A 24,808-nucleotide genomic window follows, 5' to 3' on the forward strand; every position below is an offset into this window, starting at 1 on the left:
TGATGCAATCCTATCATTCCAGAACAAAAAGCTGTCAGAGCATATGATAGTAATCACTTCTGAATGCAAAATCTACTGATTAGTCCAGTGAGGGTTGTGATTTGTAAAGCCTTCATTCTTCATTCCCCCTAAAATGCCCATGAACTTATGTTTTAAGTGAACTGGCTCCATAATTGTCCTAGTTTCAGCCAGAACAGTAATTTTCTCATTGTTGCTGTGAGGGGAATGGATCCTGGACCCATGAGGGCACATTTAGGTTGTTATTCTATACCCTTAATATAGTTTCTGGGGGATGTGGAAGGAAAACAGAAATACACAGTGGAATTGACACCATTTTTGTTCCATTTTCCTGGAGAGCAAAGTGACAGAGTGGTGGGGCAGCATGGTCCAACTTCTAGTCTCTGTCCAATATTGTTCTGCTTCAAGTTTAGGGAGGAGCATAGGTGCAAACAATTTTTCCACCATTGTTTGTTGCTGTCTCCAGCTCAGGGGAAAATAGCTGCAATAGTACCTGCCATTTTCTCCTTTGTCTCAGGAATATGTGTGTCACTGGCATTGAGTTGTCCAGATCATCCTCAAGCATTTTTTTAAATGTTATCACACTCTCTTAACCACTATTGTTATTAGTATTGTTGCTGCTATTGTTTGTTTTCCTCATCTTATTTCTGTTATTTTTCCCAGTAAATTGTTGTCTCAACTCATTATCTCTGCCCTTTTGTCTCTTTCTCATAGGAGGAATGTGGGGGAAGTGAACGCTACAGCAGCCTGCAGCTTTATTTCTATAGTTGTTTCTATACCACAACAATAATAATGGACATCAAATATTTGATCTAAAGGGCAGACTATCTTATCCCAAACCAGATGTGAAACTCTGAGCTGCTCAAAAAATAAGATTAATCAGTCTGTGATGTTGAAAACCACACACTGGTTCTGATTTAAAATCAAGGATATGCATTATGAAATTTTCTAGAACATATTAATTTTAGAAGCCTTTTATGTCTTCTAAATGTTCTACATCCTTCATATTACCTTAAGTTGTATTTTCTATTAAATGAGAACCTTGATTATGTTATACACATTAGAAAAAAAAAAAGAATTATTATTGACTATGTCTAACAGGACTTTTAATGCAGAATATTTTCTTCGTGAGGAATTGTTTTGATTTTCAGACAAAAGGTTATACCTAACACTTGCAGCACTAAAACTCTCTTTATCTAATTCACTGCCAATCCTAGAGCCTGAGGCTTCACATATTTCTGCCAGTAGAAGACAGAAGAGAGTTTGAAATTTATTTGAAAATATTAGGTGAGGGTTTTAAGGATATCTAAGAAACTGAAAAAATAGTGGTAAGGTTATTGCAATGGATAGTCTTGTCAAAATAATCAAGACGACAACTCATCAATGAAACTTGGCAGTTTTCAGGATGCTGACATACATTCTTGGCACATAATGTTTGCATGTTCTCCTTCTGTTTGTTAAGAAATTGGTGTCTAAATAATATGGCATCTTGTCATGAGATAGTGCTGGAATGTATTAAAATGAAAGTGAGAACTAAAGAATATGGTTGGTAAGTCAAGAGTGAGGTTAATATTGTTTGGAAATTTCAAGGGAGAGTGAACTTCCTTAGTGACAAGGAAATGGCAAGACAAAAAGGTTATAATTTTTGGTTTGGTAATTTTATAGGTAACCATTCTCTGCTACTTTAGAAGAATGTAAAGATAATCTTTACTTACTGATGTACAAGAGCATCACATCAGGAAAACTGAAATGAGTTAAATACAACAGGATTTTTGAATCAAACTGACTTGACATCAAAGTGAATTTAAATCAAAGCATGTTATCATCAATGAGCTAAAATTGGGTCATACAAATAGAATGAAAACAGTGAAGCAAACTGATGAAACTTGGCAAGTTTCATTGATATAAACATTCTCTGCTAAGATCAGTGTTAAATCTAACAATAGCTCTTTGTATTTTTGGGTTCTGTTGTGAAAAGGCAATCAAATCATGTGAATAGAAAAAGGACCAATGACAGTCCATTTTGATTGCAGTAGAAGTACAAAATGACTGTTAGCTATTTTGATTGATGTTTACTAGGAAATCAGTGTACTTTCATTAACAGATGACTTGAAGCATACAGGAAAGAATTTATCCTTGCCAGAAAACTGCAAAAATTGTATGTGTACATGCTCCTGAAAGACAGGACTGTTTTTATCCAGGTGTAACTCAAGCCTAATATTTAGGCTTTTTTACACTAAGTACAACCACATAGTGAAAGTCTGTATTTGCTATCATATTTTTTTTACTGCCTATGAAATGGAATTTAAATTAATAAAACCACTAATTGTTGACTTCCTCTTTTCCTGGTTGAAGAGGCAGGAGATACCACTAGTAGAAGCCGAAACATTAGCAAAATGAATCAACCTTCTCAGTATCTCATACTCCCATGGGTTTGCCCAGTAATGTAGAGTTTGTCTGCACAATGAGAAAGCCTTTTTGAAGTCCACTAATTCAGTATAGAAATGGATAAGACAAGTCATAATCAAATCCCAGCTATAAAAATGATGCTTCATTACTGCCTAAAGAACACAACAGTTTATACAGAGTGATGCTTTTTTCAGCTCTGTGCAGCTTACAATTTTATTTCAGGTCTTGCAAATTCCTGTCTAAGCAGTCTGTACTTCACAGCTGGGTTAGGGTATAGAAATCTTCTTTGCTTTCTCTTGACATTCATAATGAATTGGTTCCTGTTTTATTATGGAATATATGTTGAAAAGCAACACTGTTAAAAATATAGATCTATGCTTCTGACAAGCAAAAATCAGCATTTATGCAGAAATTGATTTGATCCTCTCGGTGTTGAAGAGAAGATAAATTTCCAGGGTAGAATGCTAGTAGTATGCTTGCTTCCGGCAAACAAAAACCACAGCTCAAAAAAAAAAAAGCTACTCCAAAACAACAACAAAAAAATCCCAAAAACCCAAATGAAACCCAAATAAACAAATAAGCAACCAAAACCAAATAAAACCAACAATGAAACCAAAAGAAATTATGCACACTAATTATTGCACTTTATATTTTCTGCTCTGGGTTTTGGGGGTAAAGCTGAAGCAATAATGTAACAAAGCATCTCAGTGCCTGAAATTAGTACTGACAATTACAAGCATGATCTGGCATAATTCTGCACATACACATGATCCTCATTTTTGGGGGATTAGCCATCAGAGATAGTTTTGCAGAACCAAGACAATGGATTTTACTGCAAGTTTTATATTGCAGCTTTAACATACAGAATCTTGCTGAAACACTTCATGGGAATATGGCTTAGAATTACTATCAAAGTTGCAGTGTCTGCCAAGAACTAATTAAAAAGAAGCTATCTTGAATGAACTGAATTAAAAACACTGTAGACATGGCCGGCAAGTTAATTATCTCATCTATTTTTGACTTTAAAGGTACTCTAATAGCTTAGCTAGAATTTTATTTTTCAAAAATTTTGGTAACTGCAGAGAGCATATCAAGAAAGGTGAGAATGACCCTGACCCACTGTGCTGAATGCAGAAAATTCACATAAATTTTCCTTATATCTAGTAAATCCCAGTGACGTGAAATTGTTAAGATTGCTTCTGTATTCAACATTTTGTATGGACTGTCCCCTTTCTGTCTTTCAGATAATATGGAAGTTATCCATATGGCAATGGGAAGATATGGAATTGACAGAACAAGTTTCAGATATGGTGACTTGTTGTGAGAGACTGGACTATTAGTGATTAATGACTCAAAATATTTACCTATGCGTGGAAGTGCTAGAGTGCCTTGCTGAGGCCAGGTTTGTGCCCCCTCAAGAGAGGAAGTGAGTTTCTGGGTGTGTGTAATCACCAATCTGCATAGCACAGAGGAGGTGAACTATCAAGTGTGCAAGGCAAATTGGTATTTCTAATCATGCTAATTGTTCTCCCCTACAGAACTCATTCAGTTGTAACATGATTGATTACATCCCCCCTGTTCCCCCTCCCCCTCCAAGAGGGTCTGATGGGCCATTACTGGCTCAGCTATGCTGAGAGGCAACTGAGAAGGGATCATAAACCATCAAAGAGCCCCAGAGTGCCCCCAGACTCATTGCTGGGGTCTTCCACCAGAGGACTGAAAGCTCCCCCTCCTAGGGGAGATTCCTGGATGTTACCACTGAGCCTGAGTGTGATTTTGTGGGCTTCTTCACTCACTCCCAACAGATGAAGATCATCACTTTGACAAAGGGACAACTAAATTGCAGCAATCAAGTCTCAGTGCAATATCTACAGGTGGTCCTATATTTTTACTCTTATCTTTTCTCTCTCTCTCTTTCTTTTCCTTTCTACATTTTCCTAAGTAATAGTTTTATGCTTTTATGTTGCTATATTACTATACATAATAATAAAGAAAGCTACATATCTTCTTTCCAATGCAACCAAATTTTTCTAAAATAAACCCTATATATATGCATATATATGTGCATATATATATGTGTATATATATATATATATATATATATATATATATATAAAAACACCAGTCATTCATTTCAATCTAATCTGTCACAAGGGATCTATTAACAAGAATCTTGGTTATTCTCACCTTCATGGGACCAGGTCATAATGATTGTGTTCCATAAACATCAGCATACATCTCTTTCTCTGACTTAGAGTTTTGCATGGTGGTGTATCTAAGAAATTCTGCATTGGTTCCCAAAAGAGTTGTTGGGAGATAATCTCACTGATTTTATGTATTATTAACTTCTCCATACATCAACAATGTTAAAGTGCCATCATTAGACTGTACAGCAGTTGGTCCCCCCAAAAAATGGTTTTAAATATTTTGAGGAAAACAGTCCTCCTAGCCTAACTAGAAAATAAGAATACTCCAAAATATTAGGCAATTTTATTGCATTACTCTGCACAACTGCTCCTTTAATGGAAAACTACTTGATAGTCTCAGTTTCCTAAACACTTATTCCCATGTGTAATTTTTCTCTTGCAACCTCAAATATGTAGGAAAAAGGAGTATGTGACTGCAGTGCTACTTTGCAGTTATTAAGTACTTAGCGAAAATCAGCAGCAGAATGTAAATCTTCAGGAAGACATGAAAAACAGATGTGCCTTTGAACTCCAGCCTACATTGTGTATATTGCCAAAATACTGCATAGATATCATACAGACTTTTTTTTTTAACACTAAAGTGTTACAGCAAATTGTAGACACATCATTTTATCCTTTTGAAAGTTACTGCTTGTTAATTTCAATAATACGAGAATTATATCATGTGAGAAACACAAATATCTACCTGCCCTTCTTTGTATAACCAAACCTCAGCAATTTTAATAACATAAATTCTTAATTGAAATTAAGCATTTCTTGTGAAAGGTATGCAATTCCAATTTTTGGAGCATACAATTCTTACTATTTTACAGCAAGTGCTTCTTTTAATATTCCTTGAAAAGACAAATTAATAATTTTTTTTGTTTCAGATCTTTAGAAATTTTTTATAATGCTACTAAAGTCAAAACAACAAATAATTATGGTGAGGTCAGAATGAGAGTATAAGGGTCAGATGTAAGTCAGAAAACAACAAAGCTAATATGAGGGTTGTGTGATCTTTTACACTTGCCTTAGGGTATTTTTTTTCTTTATCTCATTGTCCTCCTCAAAAATATGAGTGTGTACAAAAATTACAGGCATGGACAAGCAACAAACACTGAAGTTACTGTTAAAAAAGCAAAGAAGCAAGCAAGCTGACAAACAAACAAACAGCAAACAAACATTACATCTCCAAAAATTACATCTCCAGTGTTGTGTTTAAACTTATTTTAAAAACAGTCCTTACAAAGACTCTAAACTGGTTTCTCTTTCTTCCGCACAGTGAAATTTTATTAGAGGCAGACTGCAGTAGAAAATGAAGCCTTTTCATCAAAAGTCGAAAAGAACACTGTCAGCCAGAGACAGAAACACAAAATTTTCTTTGACATTTGATAATGGGCTGCTGGTAAAATTGTGTCTTCTTTTCCTGATTGTGTTTGCAAATCATTCACCTCAAAAAGAACAATGTGCATTATAGCCAGATTTTGACCAGATTCTACTGATTAATAATGCAGTTTTAGGTTTGTTGTGTCCTGTTTCCTCTCTGTAGCTAAGTGACTGAGAATTATACTGTCATGGGTTTCTCTGGAAGTTTGATTCTTCATGGCAACCAGAGTCTGTTCCTTCATATGCGTGTGGTTCTATTTAATCTGTGAAATAATGTTCTTGGAAGATCTTTAAAATTTTCAAGGAGTGGGAACATTAACCTCTACCTTATATTTTCATTTATAACTGTCAAATCTATTCTAGGAGAAATACTTTGTCAAAGGACTATTACCAGCTCTGGTAACAAGTGAATCAAATGTCCATCTTTCCCAAATTAGATATTGTGCCCAAATGCTGAGCACTGGAAAAAAAAAAAAAAAAAAAAAAAAAGGAACAATTCTGGAGGAGACATGATTCTTCCCATTTTTTTTTTCTGTTAAGTATGATAATTATGGAATACTCCCATCTCACCAACATTTTTTTATTGTGCACTTACAGTAAGTGTGCCTTTATTCCCACCTCAAGATTGTCAGTATATTTCATCAAAGGAAAATATCTTCCCAATAACAATTATTTTTATGTAAATGAGACTAGGAGTTCTAGCCTTTTTTTCTGACGGGCTGAGCAAAAGCCTGAGGAAAAAATTCTTGCACTGAGCTGATAAGAGCACTATTGAAACTAGTAGCATCTTCTTATGAAGGTCTTAAAAGCTGTGAGAACTTAAAGGAATGCTGCAGTATGCTTTATATGGTAGTAAATGGCATTTTGCTTGCGTTTATAGTAGCAAATCTCATCATTCATCCTCTGGTTCTAGCACAATCTCTCTACATATCTGCTTGTCTGTCTCTCTGTCTCAAAATAAGATGTGCTCTGCATCTTGGACAGAATGTGCTATATCCCCATGGCAATTTCAGTTATTTCTCTAAAGTAAAAAATATGACCTTTGATATCTTTTCAACATGGCATGTAAAAGTGGGTCTATCTGTAAAAAGAAGTGAAACCTTCTTGAATCATGAAGTAAATATAGACAGTATGGTTAGGTATTTCCAGTTTTCCTTATTGAATTAGAATTCATGAATGAAAATAAACCCATACTTTAATTTAAAAAGGAATGTGTTTTTGTTTCTTTCAAATTTTGAGGCGCATAACATGTTAAAACCCTAGCCAAATTAGGGTATTTTAACTTTTTTTCTGCATGTACTCTTCATTTATGCCATTTCTACTTCAGTATTTATGGAATTTCATTCCAAGTTCGTTGGTAAGAAAAGGAAAGATCTGCATGAAGGAATTTGCTTGGTACTTGGCTACAGAAAAGTATGGCTCAGAATCCTGCAGAAGCAGCTGGTTACACAGACATAAATTTTGTTCATGAAATTTTGGTCCCCATTACCTGGAGGGATATATAGTAGTGAAAGGAACAGATATTTAACTATTTATCAGATACCTCTCAGGCTATACAAGAAAACAATTCTTTTCTTACCCTGAGGGACAAAGTCTTAGAAATATACAGAGTGACATAAGTGTGAGCAGTGACATTTTAAAAATATATAGTTGGCTGTGAAGGATACAGAAGCTGGATAAAGCATTACCATATCCCTAATGTTTCTATTTCACAATTAGTATCACTTTTGGGGGTGTGTCTCCTTAATGGTTCATGATCTATTTGAAGAAAGGGTTTAGTATATAAATATTTTTTTCTTAGTTATATTATTATGGGTCCCTGGGATATAAAATGAGTCATATTATAAAAATGTGCTGGTGCAATACAGAATTTAGGCACCTCCACATGGGAATTAAATACAAGATGCCCAAGATGCTTGTGAAACTCCATTAAATTACTGTCAATAAACTTAGGTGCTCACATTCTTTTTTACTTCTGGTTCTATAAACTTCTCTGCTTAGAACCACAGTCATCGTTTCAGGTCACATAGGTATCAATATTTTGCCCTAAATCTTAGGAGATTTAGATTTAGAACTGAGTCTCATCTAATATATATTTTTTAGAATTTTTGGGAATTCCTTTCAAAATAGAGACTTAGAAGCTTCCAGTTTTTCCTCAGTGGGCCATAATCTAAATTTGATCTGAGCATGGAAGATAAAACCACTCTTAAACGTCTAGAATGTTTTTCACCTTGATACATTTTTAGTATAGAGTATGAGAGATTTTTTCTGCTTGGTGGAAGCCTCATCTGAATCACCCTAAGGCTCAGGCACATTAGATTTTCCTATGTGTTTCTTCAAGTTCCTATGCTATGACTCTGAACCTGTGTGTTACTTTTGACCCTGATATATTATTACGATGCTTTAGCCAACAAGCTTTATCCAGCAAAGAGGAAACCAGCATTAAATTGCTTTGAGTGTGGACGTCACCTCACCAACCAGTCGCGCAAATGAGTTATTTTTAAAATAAAAATAATTTTTTGAAATTGAAAGTCTTCTGAAAGGTCATTGATATTTAAAGTGCAAACTCAGAGCAATACCAAAGTGTTTGGAGTTCTCAGAATTCCATGAATGGTTTTACTGTTCCTGCAGTGCATGACAAAAATGCTGACAGGGAAGCCTCAGGGCCACCTGCTAGGCATAGCAGCATTCACTATGTGCCGTACTAAAGGCTGAATGGCAAGGTTGACACTGAGCTGCTCAATAAAATAGATCTTTCACATCCTGCAAGAAATGAAACCCTAGAGTTTCAGGACAAGCATCTATAACCACCCGAGAGAACACTGCAATATTTATATTTTTAAAATGGAATTTCAGCCTTCTATCTCCCTCAACCCTCAGCCAGGAATAAGAAGAGTAAGAACTGAGGAGTGAAATCCAAGAATTCAAGCAGCATTGTGATATTTGGTTTTTTTACTTCATGTTTATAGTCATGTTGCATACCATGGATATGACATTTTGACATTACCTAAACTCTGCATCTGAGTGAAGCAGCAACTGCTTGTTGGACTACAAGATTTCTATTATGAGTAACTGTTGTTTCATGACAGAAAGATATCTTGAAATACACTCTAATTTTATTTTAAATGGTGTAAAAACAATGAAACACACAAGACTGATACTGTAATTTTATCTCTCAGGTTGATCTCCATGTCATTATTCTTTGCCCTTGCAAGAACAGTCTATTTTCATGAAGCCTGGAGACTGCTTTAAGAGCTGACCTTCCTATTGAAGTTAATAGGGAGTAACTAAGAATCTAGCCAGAATTTCACTAAGTAATATTTGCAGATCCATGAAGTAATGCTGATGTAATCACTGATGCAATATCAGACTCTAAATGAAATTATTAATATTTCCTTTGAAAACTATGACTACTGCTACTACTTCAAAGCCATTCAAACAAAAATGAAATTGTACATGAGAAACAATGGCTTATTAACCTTATTACATGTAAAAGATCATACAACAATGATTCTAGGGGGAGAAACCAGTTACAGGAAAGAAACTCTTAATCTTTAAATCTTTTTCCAGACAACGTTTTTTAGTTAAATACTTACTGATTTCTTGTGTCATCTTGCAATTTGACAGATTGACAGAAAATTATGGATCATTTTGCTATTTTATATCTTCGTTTTCTATTTATACAAGTCCATTTCTGGTGTGTCTGCAAATCAAATCTGAAATAAGATTTTTATCTGGGCACATGGTGGTGTCTGACAGCCAATTATAAAGCAAACATGTTATGAGGGATAGACAACATATATACACGCAGGGTCCTCTGTTGTTCAATCAGGGATTTTTAACACTACTTGTCAACAGTATCCTTACCTTCAGGAGACAGCCTGAAGATCAAGCACGCAAATTCTCATGAAAGTAAAATATTTTCAGTAGATAAAAGACACAAAATTATGAAAAATGTCCTGTTTCCTTTAATGTATTCTAAATCAAACAGTCTATAGTATGATATGTTTTAGGTTAATTAGTTTAATCCATATTTAATTAAGCTAATGTTTCCATGCCAACAAATGGTTTTTAAATTGTGGAAAATTTTGTTATGTAGAGTGAGTACAAAAATTAATTGACTAAAACATTTTGTTGTAATTCTTTTAACTAAAATGTGAAGTGCTTCCACATTTGTAGTCCAAGTTCAGCTAATGGCCACAGTTCCAGTTCTGTGAGGGAATAATTTAGTTCAACTGTACTCATACATGAAGGCTGATTGTACCACAGTAACAAAGTTTTCTGTAACTCCATCTTTAAATAAGCATATGATGGAAATGACATATTCGCTAACAACAGGTGTTACATAGAAGTTTATAACACCTCAGAACAGTTTTTGCTACTCAGATATATTATAAATTTGCCTCAAATATTGCATCAACAGCATGTTGTAACACAATGTCACAACTACAGCATATCTGTAGTGAGATGGAGAAGGTAATCTTAGAGAAAAATAAAGGAATCTTAATTAGATTATAGGGGTTTTTTTGCATTCAGAATAATTGAATTGTAAAACCTGGTGTGTGAACTGTACAAACATTGTATAATTAACATGGTCAATATGGATTAGACTTCAGAGTCTAAAAGTAGGTTGTAAATTCAAATAGAGGATCCCTATGAATAGGAAAAAATACTTCCGAGCCAGTAGAGGCTGCAGTAGCGGTTGGTTGGGGGTTGGTTCTCTCCCTTTTCCCTCTGTGGAGTTTTCCCCATTGTCATGTTAAGATACCTGTTGACTGGGCCCTGGTGACAAGGGGGGAGGGGAGGGGGAGAGAAGAGGGAAACCCCGCGAGATTCAAACATCCAGAAGAAGAAGCGGAAGGCTGGGCCTCGGCCCATTTCCCCTGCGGAGTTCGGAGGAGAAGGACGATCGCCACCTCCTGCCCCATTCCTGCCATCCCAGTGCCAGGAGCCATCCTCACTGCTGTCAGACCCTGCCCTGCTGCCTTCTCGCTGGAACCTGCCACCATCCAGCACTCTGCTGAGCACCAGGACCCACACCGTGAGCGGAGAGCTCTCTCCCCATCTCTCTCTCCCCCTGGGACAGCGCTGCCATCACCCCCAGCCCTCCTGCGGCTCTGCGGGACCCGCCCGCCCCCAGCACCGGGAACTGCAGCTCAGGGAAAAGGTGCCTGCAGCCAAAAAACACTGGGACTGAGTTACTGTTCTGTTTGTGGGTAATTTCATAGCTGTTGTTGTTCTTGTTTGTCTTGTTAGATATACTAGTAAAGAACTGCTATTCCTACCTCCATATCTTTGCCTGAGAGCTCCTTTAATTCCAAAATTATAATAAAAGGAAGGAAGGAAGGAAGGAAGGAAGGAAGGAAGGAAGGAAGGAAAGAAGGAAGGAAGGAAGGATCACATTTTTTTTTCAGTCCAAAGGGAAGCTTCTGCTTTCCTTAACAAACACCTGTCTTTCAAAATAGGACACGGTTGCTGACAAAGCAACTCTCCATCCTGAAGAAAAGCAAGATAAGTCCCCTTTTTGTCCTTTTCTTTTTTTCCTCTTCTCTTTTCCTTTTTTTTTTTATACTCTGTATTTATATTTGTTTTTGTTCTTGATAAAAATTAATTCTGATATTTTTTTATGTGGCCCCTAACTAACAGTAAAAACAATGTTGTAATAGTTTCTTGAGGAAACTATCCATGAGAACAAAAGTTTGAGATAATACCATTGACATTTAGCAGTTATTAAAGGAAATACATGAAATCATAGAATCATAGAATGGTTTGAGCTGAAAGGAACCTTAAAGATCACCTAGTTCCAACCCCCATGCCATAGGCAGGAACACCATCCACTAGATCATATTGCTCAAAATACCATCCAACCTGACCTTGAATACTTCTAGGGAGGAGGTATCCAAAACTTTTCTGGGCAACATTATTCAGTATCTCACCACCTTCAGTGAAGAATTTCATCCTAATTCCTCATCATCCTCTTTCAGTTTTCAGCCATTACCCCTCTTCCTATCACTACATGCCCTCGTAAGAAGTCCCTCTGCATCTTTCTTGTAGTACCCCTTGACAGAGCTGGAGCCAGAGGATCCATTCTGCCAAGCCTATGTCTCAGTTCTCTAGATTCTTTCATCCCCATACTGTCCTCTCTTTGATCACTTAAGTCTTGAAGTGCATCCCAGGATGGCAGAGTTCAGCAGCACAGGGAAAACACCATGAGCAGTCGTCTTCAAGGATTTGAGTACAATGGGTAAAAATTCTCTAAATTTGATGATTGTCGAGAATGCAGTCTTTTTACTTGTTGGATCACTGGTCTGATCTCTGATATGATGCATAAGAAGACTGGCACAACCACCAAGAGAATTATAAAGAGAGTGTACTCTCATTTTACGGAAAGAAAAGGTTGCACATCTAACCTGAGAAGAGGCTCTCAAGATGTAATACTAATCTGAAAATAACCTTTTCTTACAGCTCAGAATTAAATTTATGGACCCTGAAATATATAGGGTTTTGGGTCCACTCTGATTTCTCATTTTCTGTTGACCAGTTCAAGAAGGAATCTCTTGTAAATCCCTAATGTGCTGCCTAAAACTTGCATCTAATATATTTAATATTGACCCTTCATGCACCATATTCTGCAAAATTTCTAACTACCATGTTAACAATTTTGTGTATCTACTTCTTGAATCTAAAATTTCTTAACACCAGTACTGTCAGTGCCCCTAAATCTGGCCTTCTGAGTACAGACTGAGCAAAACTTAAAGTAAAAACTTTTCTATTTTCTGAATTAATTTATTAAATCCTCTTAAATTATATATCACATTAAATCTCTACATTCAAAAGACTCATTATGGTTTTGTCTTTCATTATTTTTTCTTTTTTTGGTCAAATTTTTGTGAACACTTCTCTTGATACCTATATAATGTTCTGTTCTGGTTGCTTCAATTAAGATCATTAACATGTTTAAGGTCTAACTTCTCTAACTAATCTTATTAAAATAAGTATGACAGTGAGTATGCTTCTTATGCCACAATTTAAAAGATACAGCAATAATTATGCAAGATAACTAGAATTCAATTGTTTAAGAACACAAAATTTCTGTTTATGCTTTGAATGCCATAAATTTTCTTTATCTTTCACTAGGTTCTTCCCATCAAACTACATTTTCCCAAGAGGATATAAAAATAGCCTCTTCAAAACCAAATTAAAGAATTAAGGAATTTAAAATACTCACCCTTTCTATCAAATAAACTGGAACTGCTAAATGATGAAAAGCTCCAAGAATGCACTGATGGAGGACAGTTAATCTATATTGTTGTCATGGTAACCAGAATGAATGCAAACTCATTTTTACACTAGAAATTGAAAACATTACTGCCAGGTAATAGAACAATAGTTTTAATTAATAATATCTATTGAAAAGTTTCAAATATCCAAGCATAACTACTAAGTATTAGGCATATACAAATTTAGAATTGGGAGAAATAATAAATATTATTTATTTTTATTTAGGAAGAGAATTGAACTTTTAAGCAACTAATTTTTCATTAGGAAAAGGAAAAAAAAAGAATTACTCTGAGCTGCCATTATCACTAGTTTAGAAAAAAATGTTACAAGCAGAAGCTCAGAACATTAAGTAGTACTGTAGAAAGCTGATATTGAAATAATAGTTTTTGTGGGGTTTTTGTGTGTGGAATATAGCAAAACTTATTAGAACTAGTAGAAAAAACATAGCTTGTTGAGCACATGAGATGAAGTGAAAAATCTCAATAGATGGCTATTAGCTGATTAGGGGATTTCTAGAGTAATACTTGCAGTTCTAAACAATTACCATTTCCAACAGAGCTATATAGAAGAAAAATTCTAGGTGAAGATACATTTCAGAGGGAATTTTACAGGAAACCAATTTTTGCAAGATTTTGGAAGAAGAAACTGAGAATATCTTTCTTGCAGAAAAAGTGGTTTGCAGTCAGAGATCTTTTTTTCCATTTATGTTATGAAAATTGATAATGGCAAAATTGGTTAACCTGAGCTAAACAATTCTTAAACAATTTTATATTCTCTACTAAACTATGTACATGGCATCTTTCTGCAGCTAATTCATGTACATAGCCTATGATAACCTAGTTTGAAATACTAGTACTAGTACTGCAAAACAGTCACACCAGAAGCCTTTCTGAGATACTGTTGTTTCAGAAAATGATAATGTAAATTGCTAAAGTGGAGATTTTGCAGAGAAGTCCAGCCCGGTAGGGATTAATTACTCAAAACAAGGGTCAACAATTCCCACAGATCTTTTGATTATTTGGTGATATTAGTAGTAAGTCTTGCATTTGCAAGCTAGCAAATTCCTTATTGCTGGTGCTTGCACTTTGTAAGCACATGGGTACAAGGATATCTATACATATAAATATGTTTGAACAAACCCATACATTTCTGAGGGTGGAGTGAAGTGTATTCTAAAGTCTCAGTGGTACTAGGTCACATACTATATTTTTTTGCCTTCTGTAAAAAGAGACATGAAAAATCAAAATTTAAATTCCATTTTTGTTGTAGGATGATGTTTTGGGCTTAGAGGCTCTAGGGTTTCATTCTCCAAGAGATATTCAGTTAGTCTGAATACAAAAATCCATACATGCTTACCTGTTGAAATCTAGACAACAGTGTAATAGTCTGCCTTGACTCCTGGGCCGATCTAAACCTGTCAGACATATTTCTTTTATGGAATAATGTATTTTCACTTATAATGAAGAAATTCAGTCTATACAGTTATAAAGTTAAGGGGATTTGGTTCAGTGACTTCAAATCATGGCATCACTGACACATGTAGAAACAACTCCCCTGTTTCCACATAGGCACAGTTAAGGGACTAAGGTACCAGATGGAATAAGTTCCAATACTTGCTCTCAGGTGGTTTGGTATTGTAATTGAGGCAATAAGCAATTAACTCTAATTATTTTCATGAAGATAAGCAAGTATGACCTTGATCTGATATGGTTAGGGAATTAGTGGGGTGTATCTGAATGTACAATCATTGAGAAGTGGCTTTTCATAGTAAATCTACTCTTTAACATGGGAATTTTATTAGAAGTATATGTTGGTTGATAATGAGACCCATGAGCTTGTGAGAAGTAACAGCCATTCCAGATGTCTTCTGAGTGCACTGAATAATCAGACTTAGATTTGCAAAAGCTATTTCTGTATAGATGTTAGCTTTAGGTGTTTTGAAAATGGAATTGGAGAGGGAAGATTAATGTTAGTACTTCATTAAGTGGCACTAAGATTGCTAATTCAACTTGCTATTTTTGCTTAGAAATGAAATATTAGGATTTATTTCTATCTGAAAGAAGCAGAATTTTAAAAATAGCATAAAATTCATTACAATGATGAAGTAAAATTATAATAGTCTAGAACGATGTTTTAATTAATATTGGACTAACCCTGGGCGATTGGAAATGTCAACTGCAATTGACCATGTCAAGCCACAATGTCTACAGACCAAAAAGATGGTGATTTGAGAAAAGCAGAAAAAAGAAACTGTAAAGCAGCTAATATTAATGCACGTGAAACTTAAAAGGAATGGAAACAGCAGTTATGCTGGACTGAGACAGCCACAAATGCTGGCACTAAATGTTAGCTTCTGGCAGTGCCAGACTAGTTTAATCCAAGGTTTACTGGAAAATATGACTGTGAAAGTAATGCATATTTTTCAAAGTGTAATTTTAACTGCCTCATCTTGGCTCCTCTTTGTCTGTTTTTCTATGAATACAATGATGTTGGGGGTTGGTTCTTTCCCTTTTCCCTCTGTGGAATTTTCATGCTAAGATAACTGTTGACTGGGCCCTGGTGGCAAGGGGGAGGAGAGAGAAGAGGGAAACCCCTCGATATCCAAACATCCAGAAGAGCAGACGGAAGGCTCTGGCTCTCCCCATTTCCCCCGCGGAGTTCGGATGAGAAGGACGATCGCTGCCTGTGTCCCATCCCTGCCATCCCAGCGCTGGGAGCCATCCTCACTGCTGTCAGACCCTGCCCTGCTGCCTTCTCGCTGTAACCTGCCACCATCCAGCACTCTGCTGAGCACCAGGACCCACACCGTGAGCGGAGAGCTCTCTCTCCATCTCTCTCTCCCCCTGGGACAGCGCTGCCATCACCCCCAGCCCTCCTGCGGCTCTGCGGGACCCGCCCGCCCCCAGCACCGGGAACTGCAGCTCAGGGAAAAGGTGCCTGCAGCCAAAAAACACTGGGACTGAGTTACTGTTCTGTTTGTGGGTAATTTCATAGCTGTTGTTGTTCTTGTTTGTCTTGTTAGATATACTAGTAAAGAACTGCTATTCCTACCCCCATATCTTTGCCTGAGAGCTCCTTTAATTCCAAAATTATAATAATTTGTAGGGAGGAGAAATCACATTTTTCAGTTCAAAGGGAAGCTTTTGCCTTTCTTAGCAAATACCTGCCTTTCAAACTAGGACAAATGAAAATACATATTAAATTTTTTCCCTTCTCTCCCTTTTGTGGAGAAGATTGGTGTCTGAAATTCAACTGCAGCAAGTTCATTTTCTGCAAGTAATAATATCACGTGTCCCATTGTTAAAGAGAAAAAATGTTATTTCAAGTCCTCCTCAGGTTTAAGAGATTTTTATTTATGCTCTAACATTACTGTTTTCACCAACTTCAGAGGACAATATAAGAAAAGCAGCTGCTGAAAGCCAAAATGTTATCTTATAAATAAAGCATTTATCTATTTTATCTTTTGAATACCATTTATTTTCTGAAAAGGAATGTGCACTAAATAAATATTTCATATGACTGATAGTTGATAGACTCTTTTCCTTAAATTTTAAGCTCTTCTCAGACACAAGTTTCTATTGTTCTCTCTGGGGTTTCTGGGACTGACAAAGTCCGCACATGTATTTAATGGCTTTGAAGATGTTTTTGTTTTGGTCAGAAATATTATTCTGACTTCAAGTGAGTATCAGCTGATAAGTAAGAATCAACTAAAACCTAGACCTAAAGCCAGTGTTAAAAAAATGTAAATGACTTTTTTAGGCACTGCTTGGAGCGTTGACTGAAATGTAATTATAAATCTCCTGGAATAATTTTGGAGAGACTACTAAGTAAAAGTTTCATAGGTGGGTGCAGAAAAGCAATATAGTGTTGTGTAATTTGTTCTGAACATTTTCTTTTTTTTTTTACCCTGCTGTATTCTACTCCTATGTAGCCCTTCAATCAGCATGACAACAAATAGTCAGAATGTCTCAGCCCAAATTAAGGAGATAAAAGTTTTCTACTAAAATAGAGAGACAGACAGACATGTCAAATCTCTTGGACTTCATGAGTCAACTGGGAAATACTTAGTCAGATGACTAATACCATTTACCTCTTCCTTTTTTTTTTTATTCCTAGCTTCTGATAAGCTAATTATCATATTATATATAGTGGGGTTTTTTGGGGGATTTTTTAGGGTGTTTTCATTACTAGTAGTTTTCATTACTAGTAGTAGTCTGAGGAGTATGTCAGAGCAGGGCAGGTCAGAGGCAAGCTCCTTGCCCCTGGAATAAAAAAATAGTGATTTTGCTACTGGTGTGAACTTTCCAGTCTTCTACTGTGTTTTCCAGAGTATTGTGCCAGGAGCATTTAGTAAATTTTCAGATGTATTTTGATATGTGAGCTAGACATTTTACTGACACCTAAATCTGTTAGTCCTGAGTATATCTACAGCGCTCAGTTATGTGAAGAAAAAGTTTCTTGCATGCCTTTTGCATTTGTGCTTAGTAAATGTTCTGTGCACATATCTGATTTACTGAAGTTGATCACAACTATTTATCCCAACTTTAGTTGGTGTTGCGATGAATAAAGGTAGTGGTTAGCTAAGCAACTTTTCAGTATAAAATGTCAATTCACTACACTGAACATTGTTTTCAAAACTTGAAATTATTCATTCAACTAGAACAAGAGTGAAAGTAGTACAAAATAATTACCAGTTTTCTTCCCCATCTCTCTTCTCCTACAGAGGTCTGATATGCATCCCTTGTCTCTCTCATATGGACATTACCAAACATGCATTACTACTGCACTTCATGTGCACTGCTGCAGTTGTGACCAAGTTTACCAAGTTTCTTTCTGCACACTTGAGGTATAATAGAGCCATTTGAAATAGTCTTGTGACACACACAGATAAATTAGAATTGCAGTAGCTCTCCTAGTCAATATTCCTTATGGCACAAACATTGCTCACGATGCACTGCTCTGTATTTAAGAATGTCTGAGAGTAAAAAGGAGTGAGAAATATATACCTGAGTTCTAAATAGTTCTTAATTGATTAAAAATGTTTACTAGGACTGTCTTTTATAAATATGCATTAGGGGAGCTTGTGGTAGAAAGGGTTGTGGTGTCAGTGCTGCCTGCTGCTGCTGACCTATAGTAATATAGGCAATGAAACCTTAGGACATTGTTAGGAAATGCCTTTGAGAAGAAACTCTCAAAGAGATCATATCATCTTTCATGATCTTTGCCTTACAGAACCAAGGTACAGGTGACTATCAGCAACAGAATTAATCATAAAAATATTTTGAAATAATTGAATCTGAAGACTAATTTCTAGAAATAAATCAGATCAGCAAAATCACATTATTTTGGTCTTTCTGAGTTATATGGCATTTTTAAAATTCAGGCTATGCTCAGTTATAACCTGTAGTAATTCTAAGTAAATAGTGTAATGAAAGAATATAGACAGGTATTTGCTTTAAGACTGATGAAAATATATGCTTAAAGATATTTTCGCTAATCTACCTCAATTTGTTTTTCAAAAATGATTTAAAAATGGACTTTCTATTCTTTCTTTTCCCCAGATTTTTGGCTCTTTGTCTTTAAATGCTACTTAATTAATATGGTAACTCCAGTATTATTCCTACATTGATATTTTGGATAGCATTTTGTAGGTATAAATGGATTCAAACGCAAATCCTAGACAGGAAAACCCTAGTTCAGTAGGAAATATTTCTTATGTTAATTAAAAAACTCTCCAAACAACCTCAAAAAATACTTAACCAAGGCTGTCTTAAATTTGTTTAAAAGTGAATTAAAGTTTCAGCTCTATTTACTCAGAAAATGTGGCAAAAATGGCTGCAGTTATAACACAGTTAATTAGACAAAGGGATTGAGTGCACCCTCATCAAGTTTGCAGACAACTCCAAGCTGAGGGTACAGCTGACACACCTGAAGGAGGGGATGCCATCCAGAGGAATCTGGGCAAGCTCAAGAATTGCGCCCATGTGAATCTCAACGCAGTTCAACAAGACCAAGTACAAGGTGCTGCACCTGAGTCAGGACAACCTCTGGTACCAAGGCAGGCTGAGGGATGAACAGATAAAGAGTAGCCCTGTCAAGAAGGACTTGGGGTCACAGGTGGGTGAGAGGCTGGACATGACCTGGCCATGTGCGCTCACAGCCCAGAAAGCCAAACACAGCCTGGGCTGCGACAGAAGGAGCAGCAGGGTGAGGGAGGGAATTCTGCCTCTCTGTTCCACTCTCCTGAGACCTCACTGCAGTAACTGCATCCAGCTCGGGGGTTCTCAGCCCAGGAAGGAGATGGACATACTGGAGTAAGTCCAGAGGAGCGCCACAAAGCTGATCAGAGGGATAGAACACCTCTCCTATAAAGACAGGCTGAGAAAGCTGGGGTTGTTCAGCCTGAAGAAGGCTTTGGTGAGACCTTATAGCAGCCTTTCAGCACCCAAAGATACTAAAAAGAAAGGTACTACAAGAAAGCTGTTGAGGGCTTTTGACTAAGGGAAGTAATAGGAGGATATGGAGTAATGGCTTTAAACTGAAACAGAGTAGGTTTATATTTGGATGTTTTCTGTGAGGGTGGTGAAGCACTGGAGCAGGTTGCCCATAGAAGGATTCCTTATCCCTGAAGGCTGTGTTCTACCACTGTAATTCACACTGAGTGGAAAACCTTTTTCTTTTGTTTTGCTAACCATAAAACCTATAACAAGCATGAAATGAAAACTTGTATTTGATGGATGTGTACAATGACTAATTCACAATCTGTTTTAATGGCATATAAACTGTGGATTCATAGCACAGGAATTTTACCGGTTATATATCTGAATTCAAAATAAGAGAGCTTATTTTTATTTTATTTGGATAATGTTAATTCTCTTTTGTATTTAAGAGGCCCAGAAGAAAATTTCTCTTTTTTACATAATTCAGAGAAAAAAAATTAACGATCTTGTTTGATATTATTATGGATTAATCTGTATAACTATAGGTTTAAATCTGCCAATCCTGCACTAATGAGCCAAAGACTGTTTGCAATTAAATGCTTTTAAAAGCAAAATGAATGCTGTAATGGTCTTTTAGTTCTAATTGTATTGTGCTGACATTTGGTATAATTATATGCAGTTGAGTATAATTTTCATGCCACTCTAAGAAATTCTAGAGTAAATTGAGGTAGCTATCTGTTTTCAGATGAGTTTGATCACTTTATTTTACCCCAGTCTCAGAATTTAGCTAGAGAGGTCTGAAACCCCCAATTTATCATAATCTGTTTCGTTTGTTCAGTCCCCATGCGGCAATTCCAATTAGAATTTTATCAAAGTCATCCTTACAGCAATAATGATAATCCTTTAGCATCTATCTGGATTAGGTCTCTGTTTTATTCTACTAATGAATACTCTAGAGGGGTCTAGGCAATTTTACAGAACAAATTAACCTTAGAGCATAGCCATTTAAAGTGTTCATTATACTGGACACCTGCAAAGTGTACTGGGCTTAAATGCAATTTAATAGACCCTTCTAGGCCTGTTTTAAAGTACCTTGAAGAGAGTATGAATAAGATGATATTTAAATTATGATGTTAGATTTTTTTTTCTACCATTTTCAATAAATAACAGATGCCCTAAGTATGAAATATCACTTTTAAAATACATCAAATATCATCATGCAATTGCAGCTTTTGAAATCTAAAATGAAAAGTTTCAAAACACTGAAATCTGAAATGATCTGAGTGGCTCTTCAATTCCAGCTTTGTGTATAGCATGCTCAAAAATGAATGTCCTACATGTGATACATTTTGTTTCTGATTCAAATACTCCTATTATTGCAAAAATACATGAACTATAATTCTTAAATAGGCTATAATGGAAAGGGATTGGGGAAGAGAGGGCAAAAGAGCAGAGGGAAATGGAAAAGATAATTGGTATTCTCTGTTTTCAGCTGTTCATATCCCCAAGCCTGTCCCTTTCCTTTTTTTTTTTTAATTTAAAGTCAGAATCTCTTCGTTATCTCATTACACTACAATTATAACATACTCCAGTGCCAAGAAGCCAGAATGATTCATCTGCATTGTTCATCAATCTGAACATTCCACTAGAACTAAATGCAAGCTCAGTCTGAATACATCAGACACTGCTTACGTGGCTATGGTTATTATACTAATTCAATAGGAAAATAATTTGGTCTTTACTAATGGTTATGAGAGTTAAACAAATGGACTTTATATTCAAATACATTAAGCCAATTTCTAAAAACATGAACATCTTTTCCATGCAGGGCCAAAATTTTTGTAATTCCATATTATAAATCTTCCTGGCAACACTACATTGCAGGAAAACTTGCTGCATCCTTGGATAGAGTGAGACAGAAAATGGAAATAGAACCTGAAAGCATACAGCTTGCATATTTGCTTAATTTATTTTGGAGCAGAAAATCTGTAGCAAAAGTAGAAGTATACACTTAGAGTGTGGAAGCAAATGTGTAAAATTAAGCCAATAAATCTTTTCCTCATTGAAATCTCAAATGAATTACTGTGGTAGAAGACAGTGAGGAAACTGAAAGCACAGATTTGGCTAGGTTTTCCAAATTCAGAAGGTGCTGGTGGAAAACCAGCAGAGTTCCAGGACTGTGATTTTCTGAAAAAAAAAAAACTTATACAGTTACCCTAAAATCTCTGCTGGCAATTTTGTTTAGGCCTGAAAAAACCTACTGTGACCTCAAAAAGGTTTTTTCCACTCTTAACAAATCCTCAAACTTCAGGTAATATAAGCAATATAAATTTTCCCCATGTTATCTTTTGCCTTTTTTCAATAAACTACATATTTTTAAGTATATTTTTGCTATTAATTTATATTTATCAATCTGTTTCTAGCATTTACAGGATATTTTTCAATGCCTTCTAGATTATTTACATCCTCTACTGCTGATGAAGTAATGAAATGGCTCATACTGCTTTCATTCACCCACCCACAGTGATACAACAACTGCTATTCTGCAAAGTACTGTACTGAAATCTGTTGCTAAGAAAATCTGAGTTGCAGTCAAGATTATAGTTGTGTTTTGGTTTCTTGTCTAATGTGATATACTTGTAAAGTCCTAATATAGATGCAGTTGAGTTAGCTCAGGTACTGTGACATATAAATTGGGCAAAAATGAAGATGAGACAACTGTGAAGGCTGTGTAGACATGACACAGAAGGGATTTATAGTGGTTTTACAGAAAAAAAGAGCCACATTACTCAGTGACAAAACAAAGAAATTTATTTGTTAGTTTAGCAGGTGAATAGCAATTCCTATTACAAAGGTTCTAGTATAAGATTTCTATGCTATGGCACTCACAGCCTAACAAGGATCAGGTCTCCCCAGCCCCGTTTAGATAGCCAGCACAGACCACGTAAACAGCTCTTACTGATCAGTAAGATCCTGGAGAGCATTCTGGCCCATACCTGTTGCACAGGCCCATGCCCAGAGCCCTTTTCCCCCTACCCATGAAGGTTATTGTCTTAACAGTATATTTCTTTAAAATCAGGTAATTCGACTAAGTCATGGATGATATTGCTAGTTTTATAACTCAAGGCAAATTTGTTTAGCTTTCCCTATATTTAAAACCAATTAGTGGCTTTTTTCAAAGTTATTTTCATCCTCTGGTTTCCTGTTTCAGATGTGCTAACAAGATGTTAAGTGCTTGCTCCAATGCTATCTCAGCTCATACCAGAATACTTTAGAGTTAAAAATCAGCAGAGGATATAAGGAAATCTTGGCCTCATTTTATTACATTAAAGTTCTGGAAGTCTTCTGAGACTGCCTCTATTGTAAAAAATATATAGATCAGCTCTGCTATAAAAGTGGGGTTTGTTGCTTTTCACTTTTGTTATGGACTGTTATGAACCAAAAACTTCCAGAACTTTAATGTAATAAAATGAGGCCAAGATTTCCTCATATCCTCTGCTGATTTTTAACTCTAGTCTCATGAACATGCATAGAGGAATGTATAAAGTTAACACAGCTGTGAGTTTCTTTCTCTTTCTAGGAAAATTGCTAAGATTTTTTCCTACTTGAGCATGCAGGCTGCTGTGTCAGGGCCTCATTATCAACAACAGAGAGTAAGCTAGAAAAATTTAGCTAAGATTAAACACAGTATTTGAATTTGTCCAGGATAAAGTTGTACTCCTGTTGACTGTTTTTCATTTTCATTCGATTAAAACTGTCATCATTTCCATGTTATTTTGACCAAACCTTCTTTCCTGTTTTTTCAGTCAGAAACTATTTAAAAAACCCTAAAAACTCAAAACCCACACTTTTTCCCAGCTGCAGGTAATATTTATTACATTTTATGAAAATATTGTATAAATCTGACTGAGAGCATTCTAAAAGTATTAAATATCCATGTTCTGACTTTCTGAGGTGTACACAATTAGAGGGAAGTCAGTTACCATATCTTCCTTGGTTTTGATCTTAGTAGACTCTAGAAATACATTCAGCCTACTCAAGAAACTAGTATAATAACTACAACAGCAGTACAAAATGAGGCATGTTTCAGTTTTCTCAAATATTTTGTTTTCTTTCTCTTTACACTAGTGTTGCTTCTTTTTATTTTCTGCAAGTTTCATCAGGGCATGGATTGTTATCCTTCCGAATTTTTCCTGAGGGTGAAGGTGTTCCACCACCCATGTAATAGTTTTTTAGCTATACTTTTAAGGAGTACAATCACTTTAGCCAACATTAGAACTTGTCCAATTCCCACTGTTTCTCTAGGTGTCAAATAGGTTCTATTTTTTCTTCTGATTTCAAACAACTTACTGATTGTCTCTGAGCTGTGCCTTGACCATAAATCTTTGTTCCCCAGTGCAACAATAACAACATCAACAAAATAACCCAAAAAACCATAAAAAACAAACAAACAAAAACCAAAAACCAAAAATTACATTTTGGAAGGACTTATATTGAAATGCTGTGGCCAGTTTTCAGCAAGATTGTAGCTTTCAACTTGGGGACACTGAGTGTAGGATCCAATTGTGTAAATGTAGACTACATGAAATGCTCTAGGGTATATGAAATTAAGTCATTAGGTATAACACAAGACCTGCAGGAAAACCATACCTTAGTTAGGTAACAGGTGAAGGACTAATGGGTCTGAATCCTCTGAAGTTGCACTAGTTACCTGTGTTTAGGCAACTGACTGCCACACTCAGATGACTTGAAAAGCCAGAGCTTGACAACTGTCCTGAGCCAAGTAAAAATGAGTTGTAAATAATAATGAATAATAACTCATTAGTATTCAGACCAGACTTTTATTTAGCTTTTATTTTTCTTTAATTGAGGAAATAATAAAAAGTAAAAAAATCACAGAAAATGTACCCTTATTATTAGTATGCTGGAAGAGTATTTCTTTCAAGTTTCTTCACTTACACCTACAGTTTTCTTAGAAATTCTGGCAGGTATACCACTAAGATCCTCTGTCACTGCATTTCATCAGAGACTTATTAAATAATCTCATCTGCCTGAAGCAATAACTACTACAGGAATAAAGTGATTATC

This window comes from Cinclus cinclus, chromosome 5 (genome assembly GCF_963662255.1).
Source record: "Cinclus cinclus chromosome 5, bCinCin1.1, whole genome shotgun sequence".
Classification (NCBI taxonomy): Eukaryota; Metazoa; Chordata; class Aves; order Passeriformes; family Cinclidae; genus Cinclus; species Cinclus cinclus.